Source organism: Gekko japonicus, unplaced genomic scaffold (genome assembly GCF_001447785.1).
Source record: "Gekko japonicus isolate JY-2015 unplaced genomic scaffold, Gekko_japonicus_V1.1 scaffold60, whole genome shotgun sequence".
Taxonomy (NCBI): Eukaryota; Metazoa; Chordata; class Lepidosauria; order Squamata; family Gekkonidae; genus Gekko; species Gekko japonicus.
This window is the reverse complement of record NW_015167528.1, coordinates 1,497,240-1,514,457: the sequence shown is the minus strand read 5'-3', so window position 1 is coordinate 1,514,457 and position 17,218 is coordinate 1,497,240.

Genomic DNA, 17,218 nt, shown 5'->3' with positions numbered 1-17,218 from the left:
GGGGGCTCTGAGTTTTTCTCCCATGTGCTCAGTACCAATTTGAATGTAGCAGCCAAGGACACGTCATCCAAGCCCATACGGGCATTTAAGTCACCACCTAGCAAGAACATGGCCTCAGGATGTTCTAACATTAGGGCCCTGATGTATTTTCTAAAGACAGCCAATTCTCTATTTCAGCTTTTCTACCAGTAGGTGGAAATTAGGAATTTATAAACACTAGCTTTCTCCTTGCCCAAGACAGGACTACTGCCATTGCTAACTGTCTCAGGGGAGGCTTCGTGATACAATTCACTTTCAAGGAGGTTGCTATAAGAATGCCCAACCCCCCTTTCAGCCTCCCCATTCCCCATCCTGGTACCACATTTATTTGGAATGCATTAAAACCATCTAATACTAGATCTGCATTGGACCAAGTTTCTTGCAGGAGAATACTACATAACTACAACAGAAAAGGGGAATATCATAGAATCATAGAATCAGAGAGTTGGCCATCAAGTCCAACCCCCAATGTAGGATCAGCCTAGAGCATAGTTTTCTGATAGAATTTCTTACTGTATTTAGTTCTGGGGATAATTTTATGCATTTGATTTTTCCTACCTAAATCCAGAATTTTACATTTATCCCCAATGAAATTCATTTTATTTGTTTGAGCCCAGTTTTGTAGCCTGTCAAGATCACCCTCTATCCACTGGCTTCTACTGTATTTGCTACTCCTCCCAATTTAGTATCATCTGCAAATATTAATAAACATTCCCTCTATTCCTTCATCCAAATCATTTATAAAGATGTTGAACAAAACAGGTCCCAGGACAGATCCCTGAGGCACTCCAGGGCTGCAGTCAGACGTTAGACTTTCCCAGGTTTGACAGTGCTCCCGATTTGATCCAGTTTCCTTTGTACCAGAGAATTGCAATCAAACTTCCTGCTTCAACAAGCCTCACATTGTGCTCACCCCATGGTTGACCATCCAGACTACCATGTCACGTCAACGAAGGAGCAGGCAGTCTTCCGCCTTTAAGAAAACAACAAAAAAGCATGTTTTTTGTGCATGCACATAAGTGCAGTTTCCAAGCCGGGAAGCAATTTTTTTGTAACCTGTTATTCACACATGTGCAGACATGCTCATGCAAAGCACAACTCCTTTTTGACAGCTCTGCAATCCCTCTGCCAAGTACAGCATTTCATTCCCTTTCTCTTCTTCCCCCCTGATCATGGAGCATATCCACTACTCCACTCATAAATGGCTTCCATGATAATGTGGCAAACAGTCTCCTAAAACAGGAACCTAACAATGACCAGGGCAAATTTCCTCTTTCAACTTTGGGGATTGCTGTTTGGTGGCTGGCCAACATGATCTGCTGCCCTCAGAAGCTAAGCAGGGACAGCCCCAGTTAAAACCTGGATGAAAGGCCCTAGATTGGGGGGGGGGGCAGACCATAGGTTTATAACCAATGCATAGCCCCTGTCTGCCAAAGTTTATTGGCCTTTGTACACACATGTGCATAGGCGCACAACAATACTCTCATTTATGCGTGTGCATAAGCACACTGCAAACCACACATGGTGAATATGGCTGCAGCATGTAAAGGCAGTTACTGGCTGGATGAAGAGATAGAGCTGATGCTCACTCTCCCCCATGAAAAAACAGGCTGGTGAAAGGGCGATGACAAGCACCCATACGGAAACCTTGATGCTATCCAAGAAAGTGGCAGAAAGGCTGACTCTGGCAGGGCACCTAGGCTCCATCTCCTGATGCCGCACAAAATTCAAACGGGAGAAGGCTGCCTTTTCTGAGGACTTAGAGGCCCATAAGGGCATCCCCCCACCTAGGGGGTGACCTCCAAGGTTTGACCTCCTTCACAGGCTTTAGGCACAAGGAGGTAAACCTGGAGGGAGGGGGCAACATCAAAAGAGTAAGTGCCTCCCCCTGGCTCCCCCCCCCCCAGGACTTCTCTCCAATGTTCCTTTTGGGATCTTGCAATGTCCCTTCTCTTTTATTTTCCTCCCTTATAGGGACCAGTGGCCCAGAAAGGAGATGGATGGTACAGTTATTTCCTTCCTCAACAGAATCCTCACCCACAGGACGAGCAATGGAACAATAATCACATAAGCCCATGTTCCATGACAATTGGTGTATCTGGGGGAATGGAGCATCTTTCCCTCCCATCCTTTGAGGAGTTGTGTGCTGACAGAATCACAGAGTTGGAAGGGATCTCTAGGGTCATCTAGTCCAACCCCCAGCACAATGCAGGATGAGGTCCCAAGGTAGCTGTAGCCTCTGCAACGCATGCAGAAAGTCCCATGTGCAATCCATTGCATCTCCAGTTGAAAACCATTGCAAAGGTGCATTGACACACATGTGCTCGATGTCCTCGGGAGCCAGTCTGAGTATTCAACACTGACCTCAATGGACCAATGACTGGATCCATTTCAAGAATGCCTTGTGAGCTCACCATACGTGGTCCCCCCCCCCCCCAATGAGGTTGGATAGTCAGAGAGAGACTGTGCATCCCCATTTCCAGTGTGGATCTTCTCACTATGTGTTGTTTGGACCCCAAGGGACCTACTTTCAATAAAAAGGGAAAGTGCCTCCCCCCCTTCAAGGTTCATACTCAGTTCATACTCCACATTCAACCTTACAACCAACGTGCTTGGTGGATGATGCCTGATGGTCCAGGGTTTTTTGGTGGATGTCATAGGTATTCATGACCCTGGATTCCTGTCAGCTATGCTGCCATGGGGGTGGGGAGCTTGAGTTTGTCTTCTAATTGCCTTTGCATTCCTTCTGTGCTTCTTTGCTGCTACAACGCTTATCTCTAAGTATTGCAGGTGGGGATGTTGATGTCTGGTTTTCTTGGGGACCGTGAGAGAGTGTTTTGTTCCCAGCTTCAGTGCTTAACGGCCGAAGCTCTATCTCCCACGTGTAGGAGGGTGGCTAATTGGCCAGGGCAGTGGGGGGGGTTGCATATGAATACCCTATATCCTATTATGCCCCATGGGAAGCCATCATTCTTAACAGTGTCTATGTCAATGCATCTATAGCTCTTCAATAAAGTATTACCTTTCCTGAGAAGTGTGTACTATGTTGTTGGCTGTGGGTTCTGACATTTTCTCTCAAGTTATAAGGCAAGACTGACTGGTAACACCACCAAGGCCCCCCAGAGGACACATTCCACCTCCATATACTGTGTCAGGAATACTTGTTGGTGTTTTGGAAATTCTGGGGGTTCATGCCTCTGCCTAGGTTGCCCTGCCCCTTGACCCTTCTTTTATAGGAATGGATAGAATCTGGCCAGGAACCTTGGGCCTCTAGAGGGACATTAACAGGGAAAAGGCAGTCACTGTGACCAACAGGTATTGACCAATAGACAAGAAAAAGCACAGACCCACTGGACCCCAGATTATGTCACAAGAAGCAGCAAGAGATTGGTTTCCACTACTCTCATGTTGTTTTTTCCTGCAAGAGGGCCAGTAAATTGAGTGTCTCCTCCCTCCACCATGAGACACCACAGACACCTGCCATCTTTCTACTTTCCCACCTGAGGAGAACTGTGAGGTGGCATGAGGAAAGACGTTCCGAGAGTGGAGTCCACAACTGCCAATATGGGACTATTTCCCCCTCCATGCCACATAAACGGCCTTTTAAAATTGACTGTCTCACTCAAAATCAACCCCCCCTAGGGTCTTCCTATCCCAAATATAACATTGGGTCACATAAACTTCCAAGCACTGCCTAACAGCCCTGCGGCACAGAAGCACTTATGCGCCTATTGCTAACTGGTCCACAAAAGAGAGCGAAGGCAGCAGGGAACGATCAGACTTCCCAAATGGCTTGACATTGTGATGGGAGAGTTCAGACATCAGGAAATCCGGGGTGAAGCTGGCTGCTTGGTAAAAGCTGGACTTTCTGTGGTAGTAAATTAACATGGTTCAGAGAGCAGTGAGACCGGGAGACAGATAAGTGGGGAACAGAAGGCAGATGTTGCTGTCTGATTGTGCATTTTAAATCCAGAAGGGAACGACAATGATGCCAGATCAAACAGCACATCTGACCATGTCCCCAGTCTTGCAGAAAAATCTGGAATAAAACCCCCCAAAAAAACAAAAACTGTGGTCACACCCCGAAATAATAGAAGCAGCACCTGTAGCTTTAAGAAACAAACACCACCTACGGCTGTTGCTAGGCAACCACAACAGTATCGGTAATGTTCAAGCCTTGGTTTCTGTCAGTAAAAGGTAGGAGGAGGGGCAGAACACTTTCCAGGGGTATTTTGGCCTTTGAGGTAGGGCTCATTATCACTCCTGATGCTGCAATGCTAGAGCAGGTAGTTTACTGCATCTCAGCATGACTTACTCTTATATGCTTGAGTGAAGAGGCATGGCCAAAAGAGTGAGTCTGAGGACAGATGATTCTTATTTTTCACATCCATGAAGCATGACTCAGTTACACTTATAATTATTGTTTATATAGTACATTTCTACCCCAAAGTTCCTCCAAAGATCTAAAACCCAGGATTTTAGATTTGTTGTAGTTTATTTGCAACTCCTCACTTTAGAGGTAGAAGGTTCTCCTCAAGGCTAAGCTCCAGCCATGTAGCGAGCAAGGTTTTATTATCACTACCAATTCTGGCATTGAAGTGACCTGCTAAAATAGCCATTGTATCCAGGAAAGATTCCATTAATTGGTCATATAAGCCGTTTATCGTATTCCAGTTTTCATTCATGGTTGCCTGACTAACAGCAGGAGGTCAACAAATGGAGACAAAAATCAAAGGGTGGTTATCCAAAGTAACCAAAACAGCCAATGCCAAATCATGAGAGATCAAATCTTTGGTCAAAGTTATGTTAAAGGCAGTGGAAATCAAGCATGCTAGACTGACCCTGGGTCTCCATCCCCTATTCCCAATAGAGGTTTTCCTTATGATTGGGACATGGCTGGGAAATATAACTTCATTCAAGGCCCATGTTTCTTGGAGTAGAATAATATCATATTTGGACAGAAATGTGGTAACATGTGACAACTGGATTTTGCTACTCCGTCCAGCAATATTCCAGCTGAGTATTTTAAGTTGGTTTGTCTCAGCTGGTCATATGTCATCATACTGTTCAATACCAGGAGCCTAACCTACAGAAGACTCATTCTTAGACCGAATCTGAACACCAGGTCCAAGTACAATAGCAGGGGTAGCAGGTTGTTCATGTGGTACAGAAGTGAGGGTAGCCGGTCATCCTCCCTCCTTCAGATGAGCATCCCTAGGAGATACAAGGGAGAATCCCACCCACCAATTTTGATGAATGTAGGAAGTCACTTGGGATTGGCCCTGATGGGGACTTTCCTAGTTCAATAGATCTAATTTTTAAACAACAAGGAGTCTTGCAATCAGCCTCCCTCGAAAACTGTTGCTTTAGCACACCATCTACTGTCCCCTGCTTTCTATTTGAGTGCCTGATTTTTAATTAATTTAGCTTGTAGCTGTTGCATACGCAGGATAATATTAGACTGCTCTAACACTGGGAGGGCTCGGAATGAATCTAGGAAGCTGCCATCAACTGCATTTTAATCTTTATCCTTCATTGATGTAGGGGCTTGTAAACTGTTGTTGAGGTGCCAGGCCGCTATTTCCCCTCTCCATGAACTGGGGGTGGTTATATTTGTCAGGAGAGGGCATCAATCAGCAGGTTCTCTTTCCCATTTTCCCCCAAAGCAGGGGACAAATTCTCTGACCTATGGGACTGAATTCTTTTGATTGGAATCAGAGGGGTAACAGATGGTACTTTAAAAGACCTCTGAGGAATAGCACAGCCACTCAGCCAGAACCAGAAACAGAATTCTGGGTGGGGAAAAAGAGCAGCGTCAGTCTGTCAGAACAGATAGAGCCTTGTCACAAGATGCTGAATCTATGTTTTCAGTCCTTTGAGTTTTACAGAGCAGCTAGGTGCTCTTTAATCTGTGTTCCCCCAGCTTATGATACAGCCCCTAAAAGGATAAATACTTGAGACAGCCTGGTGTGGGTCGAGAACAGTCCTTTACCTTGTCTTGCTTTCTCCTAGGCGGCAATCCAAGCTCAACAAAATCCCTCCTACCTCTCTCCTTGTTGGATGTAGAATTCAGAGTTCTGGATTATTGCCTGAATAGTTGAAGTGGTCAGGGAATCCAATGGCTCATAAATCTTCTGCCGTGTCTCAGCAATCAAGTATGTCTGAGATGCTAATAAATTAAAGATCGAAGAATCCCCCACTGGCATTCTGGAAAAGTTGACCAGGTTCAGGAGGTTCTTCTAGAGAAGGTGTGGTAGACTTTTAAAAAGAGCGAGATGCCAAAGGATTGCAGTCTCCTGATAATAAGTTGCCCTCTAGTCCCATAAAAGGAGTCTCCTCTATCCTCCTGATACTCTCCTGGAGACCTTTAAAATCATTGTTAGTTCTAGCGTTTAATTTTAAATAGTCATTGAGCTGGCAAAAAGCAACCTTTTTGCCTAGTCGTAATAAGTTTGCATGTAAAGGGGCTAATATACAGGCAAATAAATTCAATAAATTAGTAACGCAGGATAGGTAGATTAATAGCTATAACTCACAAACAAGCAACATTACCAGATGGTAGAACAGAGGTGTGTGTGTGGGGGGGGGAGGGAACCAAAATGCCAGGAACAAACTAAGCCATAAATATAAACAGGGGTAAACTGGGCCTTCTCCTTTTCCCAGTTAACCCCCCCCCCAAGAGATAAACCAGCATCTTTGTGTGATACCCCCCCCCAACGTATCAAGAGAGGAAAACAAGCTAGCCAAGGCTAGAAAGACACAAATAGATAAAAACTTCAAAACCTCAATAAAGATAATAAAACAGGGGACAGCAGAGAAACAAACAAAATAAGAAGATATAACCCTCCCCTCCTCACATAAGAGCATAAAATGGAAAAGGATAAAATAAAATAGAAGCTCAGGAAGCGGAGCACAGCCTTCAGCATCTGCTGTCTCACATTACAAACTGGGAACCCTCCTATATTAGTGATGAATCAACAGAAGCTAGACTATATTTGACTTGATGGGCTAATGGTCTGAGTTGTATGAAACACCTCAATATGTTTATATGAGATTGCACAATATATTCCGGTAAATGTATAGTATATATACCATACATTCCAGCAAATGTATAGTAGTATATTTAATTGCAATAAGTGTTTTACTATAAGTGCTTTTCCCTAATATATTTTTGTAATATTCTAAACTTAAATCTGCTACCTACTGCTCTTCCCCTTGTAGAGAAGAATCATTTTGAAGAAGCCTCGTAAGGATGGGTTCATACTTGATGGTGGCCTCGGGGGAGCATTGTTGAACCATATAGAGTAATAACTGGACAATGCCCATATGGCCGCTATACATACTTCCTGTACAGCTACAATTTCCATGCACATTCCTGGTAGTGCTAAAATCATGTGGATTGCCGCCATGTGAAGACTTGTAATGTACTCATTCCAGACCGCGTGGGAGGCAAGGGCTCCACGCGGTCATCAGAAGCCGTCGAGCTTCACTTCCAATGACAATGGACTCTGCGGATCCTAGACTGCAGCAATAGGGGGACTAGGCTCCCGACCAAGAGCCTATGGAACTCGTGGCCACTGTAAATAGCCAATACACAGAGTGGGGTGTGTTTGGGGTGTGGGTTTCCTTGCACATATAAGCCGCCCTGCGAGCCGAGCAAGTTTCCTTGTTCTTCACAAATAAAAATACATAAGCTGAAATCACTCGTTCATCTTCGTACTTTTCAAGACTGATTCACACAAATGTTGCATCTATATGGTTGCTCCCCAGCCACAAATCTGATTCCCCATACAACTCTTGAGCACTTCAGTGTGGTGTGCTGTCACTTGTCGACCAGTTCTAAGACTTCTAAACCCCAACTGAATATTGAGATATTTGGTTAATATAGCAGAGTTTTACCCAGTCATAGAAGTGTGGCACTGAGTGCAGTAAACAAATCTCACAAGAAATTCATTGCAAAAAAGGTAAACTTACATTGAGGGATGGGCATGAACAAGGAAAATGTGGTTTGTGGTGTGGTTGGTTCATGAACCATGAACTGTCACAAACTTTTAACCGCCAGATGAACCGGTTCAGTTTGTGATGTGGTAGAATGCCCCCCACCCCAGTGTGCTAGGGACACGAAACTCACATGGATTCTCTGCCTGGCTCTCCTCTACCTGCCCTCCAAGTTTGGTGAGGATTAAGTGTACGGGCTCCAAGTTACAGCCCCCCCCCCCAAGAAGTTGCCCCCAAGAAAGTGCTTTCTGGGGAAATGACAAGTGGTCATTTTGACAGGCACAGGTTCAGGAGGTTCAGGAGTGTATAGAATTGATCCTGTGAAAGACAGAGACATTGAAGTTGCAGGGGACTTCCCCTGGATGCTTCTCTACATACCCTCCATCTCCTCTGTTGCTTTGAAGTTTGGTAAACAAAAGAAGATATGACAGTGGGAGAAGTTATTGGAATAGAAGGAGACAGAGATACGGGCAAGCTCAGTCCCCTTCCAACCTTCATCCCATCTTGAGATGTGTAGGTGTGAGGACTAGCAACTTTCACCCCCCCTCCGGCACTGCTGTTGCTCAGCGCCAGGTCCATCAATAATAAGACCTCTACACTGCAAGATTATATCGCAGCGCAATAAGTGGACCTGTCGTGCATGACCAAGACCTGGATGAGGGAGGGCGAAACTGTCACCTGGTGTCATCCGTGGCAGCACTAGAGCTCACCCAGATTGTATCAGGGCCCACGCATCAAGCAGGCCACATATTTTATTAATACTTATTTTCCTTAACACCTAAATTTTATATGCTGTGGTTTTAACTCAGTTTTTATCTTGTTGTTTTAACACACACACACACACAGAGAGACATATATATATTCTGTAAGTCGCCCTGAGCCTGCCATGACAGGGAGGGCGGGATACAAATTAAACAAATAAAATAAAATAAATATGGATCTGATGGCCAAATTGTTGGTGCCATGGTCAGATCACTGTGCCCTGAAGGTCCAGCTGGGTGTCTCCACCCCACCCCTGTCTAAGCGGCAAGTGGTTTTTTTGTTTGCCCACAGAGACTAATGGATCCAGTTGGATTCCAGAATGCTCTGCAGGAACCAATGCCCTCTGGTGATTCCTTAGAAGCCATTGATGAAATCCCGCCCCCATCCTTTTTGCCTCTGTCAACCCCCCCCCCCGGTACACTATGGAACTCAGGGGGATGAAGCGGGATATTTATTTAGTTAGTCAGTTCAGCTTACTACCCCTCTCTAACCCCCTAAGGGGTCTCTGAGCGGCTACAGTTACTCATTTATCCCTAACCTATGGCCACAATTATTAGGGGTGGGGACAATCCCTACCGGCACCCAGTGGAGGGGTTTTTCTCCCAGGTCGGCTACGTCGACTTCAGCGTCACTCAGCTTCTGGCTCCTTTCTAGTGGTCTTTCAGTGGCGGATTGGTCGGGCCCTTCTGTCATGCTGCATGCTCCGGCGCGGCCTTGGCTCAGTCCTCGCGGCTCCGCCCTGCCTGCGCCGTCCACGCTCGCGTGTCGTCCTGGCTCCGCCTCTCCGCCGACGTCTGTTCCGCCTTCGATGTACCTGGACGCCATCTTCGCCGCTCGCCACTTGCCGCTTTCGCCATCCACCGGGCTCCGACGCTCCAAGGACCCCCACGGCGGGGGAGGGTGCCCCCTACCTTCTAAGGTAGGTTCCCATTTATCTACTTGCGCATAAAATTTGGCAATGAGCTCGCGACGAAGCCACGAGAGCATCTTATAGGACGCTTATGAAATCCTATGAGATGATGGTGAAGACTGCAAAGAAAGAGTTTTATGCAGCCTCCATTGTGTCTGCTAGCTCTCGCCCGGCACAATTGTTTAGGATAATTAGGTCCCTTACGTTTCTGTGTGAGAAGACCCAAAATAATAGGGATTTGACCCTAAGCTAGATCTGGTTTTACCCTAACCTGTGAGGCATTTGTGAGCTCCTTTGCAGATAAAGTCTTGTCGCTCCAGCATGACCTTCTAGCCCCTGTTGATACAATATGCAAGCTGGAGGCCCCTTGGCCATCTCTGGACTAAGTCTCTGACACCTTCAGCCAGCTCTCCTGAGCCGACGTCAACAGATTTCTGGGTGCTTTCAGGCCAACCACTTGCCTCCCTCGAGGCTGGTAAAGGCCAGCAGTGAGAGGTTACAAGGCCCCCTTAAAGACATCAATCTGTTCCTAGGCTCTGGGATTTTTCAAGGAGGGCTGAAGGAGGCATTGGTCATTCTGTTCTTGAAAAAAATCAAACCTAGATCCTACAGATCTGACTAATTGCTGCCCGGTCTCAAATCTTTCATTTCCAGGCAAGGTAATTGAGAGAGTGGCAGCAAAACAGATCCAGAAATTTTTGGATGATGTATTGGTGTTGGATCCATTTCAATCCGGCTTCTGCCCTGGCCACGGGAGGGAGACAGCATTGATCACCCTCATGGTTGATCTCCGCAGACAGCTGGATTGAGGTGGGTCAGCGCTGCTGATATTACTTGAACTTACAGCAGTGTTCAACACAGTCAACCATGATCTGCTGACCCTCTGTCTTGCCGATGCTGGAATTCATGGGGTAGCCTTGCAATGGTTCATCTCATTTCTCCATGGTCGGGGACAGAGGGTGGAGCTAGGAGGGACAGTGTCCCCAAGGTACCCACTGGAATGTGGGATTCCTCAGGGGGCATTTATATTCACCCCCTTGGCCAGCTAGAGCAGACTTTTGGGCTGGAATGTCATCAATACATCAATGACACCCAACTGTTTCTGTTGATGAGTGAACGGCCAGATACCATTCCTGGGAATCTAACCGAGGGATTGGAGGCTATGGTGAGATAGTTAAAGCAGTGCCAATTGAAACTGAATCCAGGCAAGATGGAGGTTCTGTGGGGGGGGGCTCAATTGGGTTGCCAGCTCCCGAATCTTGAGGGTGTACCTCTGTCACCAGCACAGACCATCAGGAGCCTGGGTGTGACCTTGGACTCCTCCTTGTCCATGGGGGCCCAGGTTGCGAAGGTTGACAGGATGGCATTTATCCAGCTGCAGCAGGTTAGGCAGCTGGCTCCCTACCTGTCTCGCTCTGACCTAGCCATGGTAATCCCTGCAATGGTCACCTCCAGACCTATTGTGATTCGCTCTATGCGGGCCTGCCTTTGTACTTGCCCTGGGAGTTCCAACAGGTCCAAAATGCAGCTGCGCGGGTCATTACTGGGACCCCTCGGACAGCACACATTCAATCAGTGGTGCGTGAACTGCACTGGCTTCCAGTGGAGCACCAGATCAGGTTCAAGGTTGTGGTTTTAACCTCCAAGGCCTTTAAGGACCGCCTCTCCCAGTATGCCTCTAGAAGAGCATAGTGCTTAGGGAATAAGAACCTCCTGGTGGTCCCCAGCCTGAGAGAAGTCTGGCTGTCCTCAACATAAGAACATAAGAGACGCCAATGTTGGATCAGGCCAAAGGCCCATCCAGTCCAACACTCTGTGTCACACAGTGGCCAGAAATACCAGTGCCATCAGGAGGTCCAGCAGTGGGGCCAGGACATTAGAAGCCCTCCCACTGTTGACCCCCCCCCAAGCACCAAGAAGACAGAGCATCACTTGCCCCAGAGCCCCTAGCTATACCTTGTGGCTAATAGCCACTGATGGACCTCTGCTCCATATGCTTATCTAATTCCCTTTTGAAGCCATCCATGCTTGTAGCACCCACCACTTCCTGTGGCAGTGAATTCCATGTGTTAATCACTCTTTGGGTGAAGAAGTACTTCCTTTTATCTGTTCTAACCCGACCGCTCTGCAGTTTCATGGAGTGCCCACGAGTTCTTGTATTGTGAGAAAGGGAGAAAAGTACCTCTTTCTTTACCTGCTCTTTCCCATGCATAATCTTATAAACCTCGATCATGTCACCCCTCAGTTGTCTTTTCTCCAAGCTAAAGAGCCCTAAGCGCTTTAACCTTTCCTCATAGGGAAAGTGTTCCAACCCCTTTATCATTTGAGTTGCCCTTTTCTGCACTTTTTCCAAAGCTATAATATCCTTTTTAAGGTGTGGTGCCCAGAACTGCACACAGTATTCCAAATGAGGTCTCACCATTGATTTATATAGGGGCATTATTATATTGGCTGATCTGTTTTCAATACCCTTCCTAATAATCCCCAGCATAGCATTGGCCTTCTTTATTGCAGTCACACACTGTCTCGACATTTTCAGTGAGTTATCCACTACAACTCCAAGATCTCTCTCTTGCTCAGTCTCTGCCAGTTCAGACCCCATCAATGTGTATTTATATTTAGGATTTTTGGCTCCAATGTGCATCACCTTGCACTTGGCCACATTGAACCCCATTTGCCATGTTGACGCCCACTCGCCCATCCTTGACAGATCCCCTTGGAGTGCCTCACAATCCTCACTGGTTTTCACCACCCTGAACAACTTTGTATCATCTGCAAATTTAGCCACTTCACTGCTTACTCCCATCTCCAAATCATTAATGAACAAGTTAAAAAGCAGTGGACCAAGTACTGATCCCTGCGGTACCCCACTGCTTACCACCCTCCACTGAGAAAATTGCCCACCTACACTCACTCTCTGTTTTCTATGAACTAGCCAGTTTTTGATCCATAAAAGGACTTGTCCTTCTATCCCATGATTTTTGAGCTTACTTAGGAGCCTTTGATGAGGAACTTTATCAAAAGCTTTCTGGAAGTCAAGGTAAATAATATCTATTGGATCCCCCTTGTCCACATGTTTGTTCACCCCCTCAAAGAAAACTAACAGGTTAGTGAGACAAGATCTTCCCTTACAGAAACCGTGCTGAGTCTGCCTCAATAGGTTTTGTTCATCTATGTGCCTACTAATTCTTTCCTTAATAATGGTTTCCACCAATTTACCCGGTATCGATGTCAGACTGACTGGCCTGTAATTTCCCGGATCTCCTCTGGAACCCTTTTTAAAGATGGGAGTGACATTAGCTACCTTCCAATCCTCAGGAATGGAGGCAGATTTTAAGGAAAGATTACATATCTTTGTCAGGAGATCTACAAGTTCACATTTGAGTTCTTTCAGAACCTGGTGTGACACTTATGCCAGGTCCGGCCCTTGTAACAAATGAGTTCGACACTTCAGGTCTAAGTAGTCCTTAGCACCACTAATGGCTGCCAATCTGTTTGAATTTTTGTGCAAGCACAGTTTTGGGAGAAAAAACAACAACTAAACAACCCTGATGCAAAGCTGCTCAGCAGGCATTTCAGTTGTTTAGCATGCATCAAACAGATTGGGTGGTTTTCTCACATCTGATCATCGCCATCAAATCCAATAAGTGTGACTGCCGATGAGATTTGCAGCACAGTTTGTGGTATTCCTAGAGGGAAAGTTTAACACCTAGCAGGCCACAATACATGAGTTGTGGACTGTGCTTGAGATGGTGTATCACAGTAGACCTGGAAAGAAAACTTCTCATAATAAGTATCCTCTGCAAATTTTGAATATACTCCAAATACTCACTGAATATGCAAACACTTGTCAGTCAGATTCTGACATCTGTTTTGAGGAAGCAATCAGCCTTTGACAGTATCTGACATGCAGTGGTGAATATTTGACAATATTCCATATCTAATATGCAGTGGGTGTCAAGATTTGATCATATCAGACATGCAGCCATCAACTCTTGACAATATCTGACAGGGGACATTCAGTTGCAGTATTGGATGGGATCCAATGGTTGACTTAAAATGGAAGTTAGTAAACCAAGTATTAATTTAATTCATTCCTTTAGCCAATCAACAGGTGCACATTTCAAGTCTGAATTTAAACCTCAGCACTGAGGCCAAAATTCTTTGGCGGCAACCTAGGTTAATACACTGGGCCCCCGGTATCGCTGCAGCTGGACCCCAAAGTGGCTCTGATATGACTACACACCGGAACGGTTACACTAGCGGTAAAGCCTAAAATTGATGCGGAACCAGACCACCTAGTAGCCCAGGGCATCCTGGAGCCGGTCTGTAATGCGGCATGGGTCTGTCCGCATCTGTGTGGACTATAAATGTACGCTTAACAAGGCGCTACAGGATCATGCCTACTCGATCCCTGTGATCAGCCACATAGTGGCCACTTTGGCGGGGGCAAATATTTTCTGAAACCTCGACCTTGCCTAGGCTTATCAGCAGCTGCCTGTCGATGAGGCCACCGCTGAGGCGCAGACAATCGTCACCCACCGGGGCGCTTTTAGGGTTAAGCGGCTGCAATTTGGGGTGAGTGTGGTCCCTGGGCTGTTCCAGAACTTGATGGATTCTCTTTTCAAAGGGATTCCAGGCGTCACCCCGTTCTTCAACGATGTGTTGATCTCCAAAGCCTCACTGGCGGAGCTCACCTCCCGACTCTGCACCGTCCTCTGCCGTTTCCAGGACGCCGGCCTCAAAGTAAAAAGGGAGAAATGTCTTCTCAGTGTGCCTTCTGTGGACTTTTTCAGCTTCACTGTGGACGCGGATGGCCTGCAGCCAGCCCGGAACAAGGTGAAGGCCATCATGGAGGCCCTGCTGCCCAAGTCCAAATAAGAGCTCCAAGCGTTCCTGGACCTGTTGAACTTCTACCACGCCTTCCTCCCCCACAAGGTGGTGATAGCTGAACCCCTCCACCGGCTGCTGGACAAGCAGGCTCCTTGGGCATGGGGCCCACACCAGGCCACGGTGTTCAAGGGGGTCAAGGCGCTGCTAATCTCCAACTCGGTCTTGGCCCATTTTGACAAGTCGCTTCCAGTGGTCCTTGCCTGCAATGCGTCACCTTATGGCATGGGGGCAGTGCTCACGCATAGCCTCCTGGATGGGTGGGTGGTGCCCATCGCATATTATTCCAGGACCATATCTGAGGTGGAACGGAATTATGCCCAGATAGATCGGGAGGGACTGGCGATTGTCACAGGGGTGAAGAAATTCCACGACTTCGTCTATGGAAGGCCCTTCACCATTGCCCCCAATCATAAACCCCTCCTCGGCCTCTTCGCCACAGACCACCGGACGCCTCAAGTCATCTCTCTGCAGGTCTTGCGAGGGTCAGTGTTCCTCTCCGGCTATGACTCCATGCTGCAGCACCACCCCGGGAAGGCAATGGGCCATGCTGACGCCCTAAGTTGCCTTCCCCTACTGGATGTGGAGGAGGACCCAGACCCGGCACACCATGTTTTGCAGGTAGTGGAGCTTCCCAACACCCCTCTCCATGCTGCAGACATCACCCGCCACTCAGCAAGGGACCCCGTTATCTCCCGGGTTCTGGGCTGGGTGGTGAGGGGGTGGCCCATGGAAACTGAGGGGCCAGAATTCACTGCATTCAAGTCCCGCTGTGAGGAACTGTTGGATTACAAGGGCTGCCTGCTATCGGGAGACAGGGTCGTGGTCCCCAGTACCCTATGCCACCAGGTTCTCCAGGCCCTGCACGAGGCGCATCCGGGCATCGTGAGGATGAAGGCCCTTGCCCGGAGCTATGTTTGGTGGCCGGGAATCGACGCAGAAGCTGAAGCCTGGGTGAAACATTGCCCGACCTGCCAGGCCATCCGACCCAACCCGCCGGGCGTGCCCACCCAGTCCTGGGAATCTACATGGACACCATGGTCCCGGCTCCATATAGATTTCACCGGGTTCTTCCATGGACTGTTATTCCTAGTGACTGTGGATTCATATTCCAAGTGGCTGGAAATAAGCCCTGTATCTGCCACCTCCTCAAAGGCAACCATCTGCGCCCTCCACAAGATCTTACCCAACACAATCATGTCCTTAAAAAGGGTTCCAGAGGAGATCCAGGAAAATACAGGCCAGTCAGTCTGACGTCGATACCGGGTAAATTGGTGGAAACCATTATTAAGGAAAGAAGTAGTAGGCACATAGATGAACAAAACGTATTGAGGCAGACTCAGCATGGGTTCTGTAAGGGAAGATCTTGTCTCACTAACCTGTTAGTGTTCTTTGAGGGGGTGAACAAACATGTGGACAAGGGGGATCCAATAGATATTGTTTACTTTGACTTCCAGAAGCTTTTTGATAAATTTCCTCATCAAAGGCTCCTGAGTAAGCTCAAAAATCATGGGATATTTTAATTTTTATTTAACCCATCAGGTGTAACATTCAGTAGAAAAAGCTCTGGTGACGCTAAGAAGAAAAAAGCTGACTTAACCCCCAAATGTATGAAATCGTAATGTGATTGCATGTAAAGTTGGAAAACTTAAAATAAATTCTTTAAAAAAAAATCATGGGATAAAAGGACAAGTCCTTTTATGGATCAAAAACTGGCTAATTAATAGAAAACAGAGAGTGAGTATAAATGGGCAATTTTCTCAGTGGAGGGACGTAAGCAGTGGGGTAGCGCAGGGATCAGTACTTGGTCCACTGCTTTTTAACTTGTTCATTAATGATTTGGAGATGGGAGTAAGCAGTGAAGTGGCTAAATTTGTGGATGATACGAAGTTGTTCAGGGTGGTGAAAACCAGTGAGGATTGTGAGGCACTCCAAAAGGATCTGTCAAGGATGGGCGCATGGGCGTCAACATGGCAAATGGGGTTCAGTGTGGCCAAGTGCAAGGTGATACACATTGGAGCCAAAAATCTTAAATATAAATACACATTGATGGGGTCTGAACTGGCAGAGACTGATCAAGAGAGAGATCTTGGAGTTGTAGTAGATAACTCACTGAAAATGTTGAGACAGTGTGTGACTGTCATAAAAAAGGTCAATGCTATGCTGGGGATTACTAGGAAGGGTATTGAAAACATATCAGCCAGTATCATAATGCCCCTATATAAATCAATGGTGCGACCTCATTTGGAATACTGTGTGCAATTCTGGTCACCACACCTTAAAAAGGATATTATAGCTTTGGAAAAAGTGCAGAAAAGGGCAACTCGAATGATAAAAGGGTTGGAACACTTTCCCTATGAGGAAAAGTTAAAGCGTTTAGGGCTCTTTAGCTTGGAGAAACGATGACTGAGGGGTGACATGATTGAGGTTTATAAGATTATGCATGGTATAGAGCAGGTAGAGAAAGAGGTACTTTTCTCCCTTTCTCACAATACAAGAACTCCTTGTGGGCACTCCATGAAATTGCTGAGCTGTCAGGTTAGAACGGATAAAATGAAGTACTTCTTCACCCAAAGACTGATTAACACATGGAATTCACTGCCACAGGAAGTGGTGGCG